At 43.7% G+C, this 6,594-nt stretch overlaps 1 pseudogene; it reads right to left on the bottom strand.

The window, feature by feature from the left end:
- Nucleotides 1-3,474: 3,474 nt before the first annotated feature.
- Nucleotides 3,475-6,078, bottom strand: LOC129078887 (coatomer subunit gamma-1-like; annotated as a pseudogene).
- Between the last annotated feature and the right edge of the window lie 516 nt (nucleotides 6,079-6,594).

Raw genomic sequence — 6,594 nt, 5'->3', positions numbered from 1 at the left:
TGCTTTGGTCTTCTGCCTCTCTCATCACCTCCATTCCTCAGTATAAGACAACATTTTAAGGGATGCATTTTTAAATAGAAACTAACCAAACCAGACTCTATATCCCCCTCAAAAACCTTATAAGGTTCTCACACTCCAGACCACTATATGAGTACATTTGCAGTAATCACCTCTGGTCCAGGTACCAGAAAACTAGGGACAGCCCCTATGCCCCAGAGCCTGCTTAAATTATTCAAACTAGCCAGTCTAGGCATACTTGATTTGCCTCTTCATTTCCATGGAAAGCACTCAAAGGGAGCTTGTCCGCAGTTCACATCTTTCCCTCTGCCCCACGACCTGCCCCAGGGATTCCCCACGTGTTCCCCCATGGTGTGACATGCACTCCCTCTTGGGAATCTGTGAGCATAATCAACTATCTTTCTGACAGCAGTTGTCTGCTGATCCACTGGCCCACCATACCTAAATAATAATAAAACCAATTAAAACATGCCCTCATGATGATTGTTCAATGTGCTCAGGGCATAATTTGTCAAAGTGCTTTTACACATGGAATCTCCTTTGATCATTTCTCTAATCCTCTGGGTGAAGAGGTTCAGCTGTGACTCCTCCTCATTTTGCAAAAAAAGAAAGACATAAAACCATCAGTTTGTTCAGGGTCACGTGACAATGAGGTGGCAGAGCCAGAGCTGGAAACCAGATGCCCTGATCTCATACAAGGCTCTGGGTACTATGCCAAGCCCGGCTGTTTCCTGAGGAGTCAGAGCAAATAGGAATTTTTGTATTATCAGCCCAAGAAAATGGGAGCAAATTGGCATGCAGGGCCATTTGAAATAGTGGCATGTCTAATTAATCAAAATACAGTCTATATGTAATAAATCAACTTAATTGGGTAACAAATGTTTCTAAGTAAATGTTTTTTCAAGACACTATTAGTATTCAAACGAAAATAATTCATATGTAATTAATATCATCCAGGCATATAAAATTATGATAAAAGGAATCCTTTAAAATGCTTTTTCCCAGAAACAGTTAAGGTCTTTCAGTGTAATCATATTTATATTCATTTCATAAATAAAACCTTTATTATTATACAACATGAAGATGTACAAATCATACAAATAAATTCATTACTCATTCTAAATTAATGAAGAATTGGACAGGCCATTAGATATGACCAAATCCAATTTTCCTTTACTTTTACATAAAAAAGAAGGCCTAAGTTCATGGAAATCTTATTGTCCAGTTAGTGTTAGTTTTAAAACAAGGTGTAGTAGTTTGGATCTTAGTCTGTAAATCTTCATGCTCTCCCTTTATTAGAACTACACTTTCATGTTGCCTTCTATGAGACTTTGATACAATCTTTTGGAGTGGGCAGAGCTCCATTTGTGCTAAGCCTTACCCTGTCAAGCTGAAATGTAAGCCTGACAGTCCTGGACCAAAATGTCAATACATGTCTCATGTTTTTCCTCCCCCTCTTGTACTCTTGTCATTTGCTAAGAGAACACACCAGGACTAGCCATTGGCCCAATAAGAACAACGAGAAGACCCATGGAAGAGATCTGAATCCACACCCCAGCCTAGAGCCAAGCCTGACAGGGCTCTAGGCAACTGTAGTCTTGAGAATGAGAAAAAAACAAATATTTGTTGCTGTAAGCCACTGACTTTTGGAGTGCTCTCTTTCAAGGCATTATTGCCACACTAGCTGACTTATATACCAGGCCATTACTCTTCTGTCATCTATTTCAAGGTTCATTTTTATGAATTCAACTTAATTGTATATGAGAGACGACTCAAATAAAACCAGAATTTATTTATAAAATATTGTGTATTTATTGTTACATGTTTAAACTTAGTCACCTTCAAAGTACTCTCCATTTGATGCAATACACCTATCAAGATATTTTTTCCACTGCTCAAAGCAGTTTTTGAACTCATTGATTTTAATGCCTTTTGCTTCTGCTGTTTTTTTTTTCCACCTCAGCAAAACATTTTGTTTGAGGACTTTTTTCATCCAGGGATACAAACCAACAAAAAAAGTTGCTTGGGGCAAGATGGATTGAATAGGAGGGGTGGGGTATGGGGGTCATGACATTTTTGGTCAAAAATTGCTGAACACTCCGTGTGGAGTGGACAGGTGAGCTTATAAATCACCCATCATGAAATGGGCAAATACATTGAATCTTCAAAAAAAATTCACTGAAGCTGAGCGCAGCCTCTTACAACAACACCAGCTGGTGCACTTGCACAGATGGGTTCCTAGAACACTCACCTAGTGGGAGAAGCCTGTCCTACAAGGGGATCCCCCTCCAAGTGATAATTCCAGGTTTGTTTTTTGGGGGGGTGGTCCCACCTCATATATTATTTCCTAAAAAGGTAGAAAGTCCCTCAGAAAAATGCAATCTTGTTTACTTGTTTTAGAGCTTTTGACCATATACTTGAACTAAAACCCGTCAAGTGCAAGTTATACTGTGTATCACCCAGAACCTTATGTTGGACTAAAAATGAATCTTTTCCCTCTTTTATTTAGTAAAGAGCAGACTGTTTATAGGTTAAGTAGATCACTTATATACTTCGAGTTATTTCAGATCCAAGTCAGGTGCCAAACCTCCCACAAAGTGTTTTTCAGATAACTTGAATGGATTTTTTTTTCCTGATAAATGTATGAAACATTCTAACATGTACATGTGGACAGACCTGTAAACACCTTATGTGCTTCTTTATTAAATAGAGTTGTGCAATTAAGAAAGTGATTCCACATCTATTATTGTCAGGATGTACAATATTTTACAATTTGAGGGAAGAGATGAGAAGAAATTTTCTCAGGGCATGAAGCTTGGAACTGGCCTGCTTCAAATCTCACGCACTTTCCCAAATGTCTCATCAAAATTATATTAAGCCAGGAAGCATTGTGGGATGAAGACTAGGACATGGAACATGCGGTGACAAACCCTGGTGTTGACAGGGAGCACTGTGATTAGTGGACAAGGCAGTTCCAATTCCTCTAGAGTAAGCTGACTCCTCTGCACTCGGACCACTTGACATTCTTTCCTTTGTGTCAATCCAGGTCCAGTAAGGAAAATATAATCTACCCTAGATAGTTAAATAGAGAAAAAAAATTAATCACAAAATGTTACTTCTCATTAAATACATGCTGATTCATTTATAGGGATAAGCTGTTTTCTTTGGGGATAAATTCAAGAGGACGTGCAAGCATTTTGTTAATTTGCAATGTCCTTCCCTGGCAGGGAGGGTGCAATTTCTAGGATAAGCTAACATCATCTTTTTAAAAAAGAGTTACCCCTTAACAATCCTGGGGTAAGGTTAAATTAAAAATTTTTTTCCTAATGATTCCTAATTGTTTTTGAATGCAGGGCAGGAGCTTAGGAAGAAGTTTATACTGGGTACATGAGGAAGGAGTGACTTCTGCGTCGTGTTGGAGGGAAATGGTAGGAGTGGGGCTTATGTGGGCTGGCCTCAGCCCACATACGCCAAGATTATGTCTACTGGCATGTCCCCTGAACTTCTGGGTGTCACCTGCATTGTAACTATGTCAAAAGCAGCAGCTGGGAGCATTCCAGGATGTCATGACCACCCCAGTACACACTGGCCAGGAGTAATGTGTGTATGTTCTTGTTATCCAGCACTTTGTCTGACTTCTCAGAAGGGTACATTTCCAGGAAGTTTACAATATTTCACACAGCCTCTTCAAGTGTCTTGGTGGTAGAAAAGGTGAATGTTTCCTTCTTCTCATAATCATCCCCTATCTAGCTGCTTCATCATCTTTTGCATGTAATCAGCTACAGAGACTTCAAGATCTTCCAGTACATATTCATCCTCCCAGCCTTCAAAATCCATCTCCCCAGCAGTGGGGTCACAGGCCTTGAGAGTCAACTTCATCATACAGCTGGATGCACATGCCACAGCTGTGAGGGTCTTTCTTGGTCACTGCCACCAGCATGAAGAAGGTCCCAGGTTGGTTGTAGGATAGGCTCCAGGCAGGCATGTAACAGAGCGCCTCTGCAGGTGGCCCCACCTGCCCTGTGACATTCTCTAAGGTCTGGACATGCAGTGTGTTCGTGCAGTCAAACTGGAGCACCATATGGTTAGTGAAGACATGTTTGGTGCATTGGATGACATAGTGTTTCTCTGACTCAGCGAGGGCCGCAGGCTCAGGTGAGCACTGGCAGAGGGGCCCCAGCCCACAGAACTCTGGCGCTGCAGCCAACTGCTCCTGGAAGATCTACTGGTAGCTGTTACCTTCCCAGGCTGTTTGGCTGCTGTGCTGGGGCTGCTTTCTCTTCTTTGCTCTGCCTTGGGTGTAGTGCCCAAGGGCACAGACTTAAGGGCAAAAGGTTTTGTCATTGGTTAGAGTGCATGGCTGTAGGGCCTCTTGAAAACAGGGAGGGGCACAGTTAAGCTGTTTAGGATGTAGCCTGCACTGGGGGCCTTCTGCTTCTGCTTCTTCTCCAGGGCATTGAGAGAGAAAGAGGCTCATCCCTGACTTCACTGTCATCATCACTCATACGTCTCTTCAGCAACAACAAAATACTGGGTAACATCTCTTCATTCTGGGCTTCCAGCTTGATCAGAGCATTCACAATACTTGCCTGGAGGATCTCCTCATGCTCCAATACCACTCAATTGTAGATGAAGTGTAGGTACTCGGAGGGGGTGTTGTTCTTGGGCTCCTCTTGGCCAGGAGATGCTGGATGCACGTGGCCAGCACAGTGAACTCTCAGTCGTTGATGATTTCACACAGGTATGAGAGTCCCTCCTTCTTGTTCTTTGAGTTCTCAGTGCTGTTGATGATGCAGTTCATAGTGGCCTGCTTAAACTCAATACCCCTTCTTTCCACAGCATGGAAAACAGAAAGTTCATGAGTTCATGTGTTTGCAAGGTTACTTCTGACCCAGGGCACTGATGGCCTGGACAACCACTACCTTGACTTCATCAGAGATCTCTGACATGCAAGAGGAGGTCTGCTTTATGAGACAGTTGATGCTCTCGCTGCCAGTCTTGAGAAGGGTGGTGATGGCCAGTGTGGCAATGCTGTGATTCAAATTTGTGACCAGGTTCTCTAGGTGCAGATGACAGGTTGTCACCTTATTGAGGTCCTTTATGGAAACCTTATTGAGGGTATGGACAGCGGCATAGTGGAAAGCAGCCTTGGGTGAGCTGCAGAGAAGCTAAAGCACCAATAAAGCCGGGGCTAGTTCTTGAGCACTGCAGCCGGGCAGACTGAACAGCTGAGGTGTCCTCAAAGACCATCTCATGCTTATTGTGCAAGCAGCTTTCGATGGGGTCAAACAGTGGACCGTCATGGCTGCTGTCCTCCTTCTCCAGCTGCTAGCTGGCCCCTCAGATCATCATGCAAGGGAGACTTGAGGCCAGGTTGGGTGAACTTGCTAATCATCCTATTGACAGCTAGGCAGTCATTCCTAAGCAGATAGTATAGCAGCCCCAGTGCATCATATTGGCCCATCATGTCATGCTCAATAGCCTCAGCATGGTGCTGTTGGTGATCTGGCAGAAAGCTCTCATGGCTGGGCCCTGGGTGTTGTCTTTTTTCCCAGTCATGTCCTTTGTCAGGCTAGTGGTGATGATGATGACATCCTCTGAGATGCAGGACATCTCCTTGATGGTCAAGTAGGGTGGGATTGTTGGACTAAAAGCTTAGTCATGGCAAAAAAAGCCTCAGTTGTTTCAGTGGTCCCCAGGTGCTCCTCTGGTTTACGAAGTAAGTGGCAGTCTCCGTTTTTGGCACCAGGGACTGGTTTCATGGAAGACAATTTTTCCATGGACCTGGGTGGGAGGGGGACAGTTTCTGGATGATTTAAGCTCACTTCCTGCTGTGTGGCCTGGTTCCTAACAGGCACAGCCTGGTACCAGTTCATGGCCCAGAGATTGGCGACCCCTTAGTTAAAGGATCTTGGTGGGAAGGTGGGAACACTTCTGAGGGTTGATGGGAGTTTCATTAAATACACAGGCCTCCTGGAGTACTGCACTTTTCTCAAGGTGCTAGAATGGAATGGAGCCTCCACACATTTCCTTGTCTTTCTTGGTGAATTCCTTCAGCATGGTGGTGTTGGTAGGGGTGCAATGCAGCAGTTTGGTGCTGTACTGGCATGGCTACCATCAGTTAAAATAGAGAAAACTAATATCGAGGGTTAGCTATAAGAGTGTTGCAATAGCTGAAAGGACATTAGATGAAAGGAGATGATAAAATGACCCAGAGATTAGCAAGAGGAAGGTACCACCACCACCCATAGATCTGATCAGACCCTGAAAGGAGAAAGCTTACCAGGCCCTAGAATCTGGAGCTACTCGTTACGAAGGTGGTGATATCCTGAGACAGCTGTGATCACGAAGGGAATACGGCAACTCTCTGACTGGCCACTGGCAACCACAGAGAAGAAACCACATTGTTTCCTCTTCTTCCTGTTTTTCAATCTCCCACCAGTGCTACCCAGGGCAAAAACTAACCTGATGCAAGTGGGCAAGGGTATCCAGGAAGTAGAAATTGGAAGGGCCCATGAACAGCAGAGCTGAGCAGGGTAAAGTTAAAAATCTTAGATCTTTATTTATGTAGGCAAA

The sequence above is a fragment of the Pteronotus mesoamericanus genome, unplaced genomic scaffold (genome assembly GCF_021234165.1).
Source record: "Pteronotus mesoamericanus isolate MK-2021 breed Mesoamerican mustached bat unplaced genomic scaffold, CSHL_Meso_final contig_74, whole genome shotgun sequence".
In the NCBI taxonomy this organism is placed as follows: domain Eukaryota; kingdom Metazoa; phylum Chordata; class Mammalia; order Chiroptera; family Mormoopidae; genus Pteronotus; species Pteronotus mesoamericanus.
The sequence above is the reverse complement of the archived record's forward strand: the minus strand, read 5'-3'. Positions and strand labels throughout refer to the sequence as shown.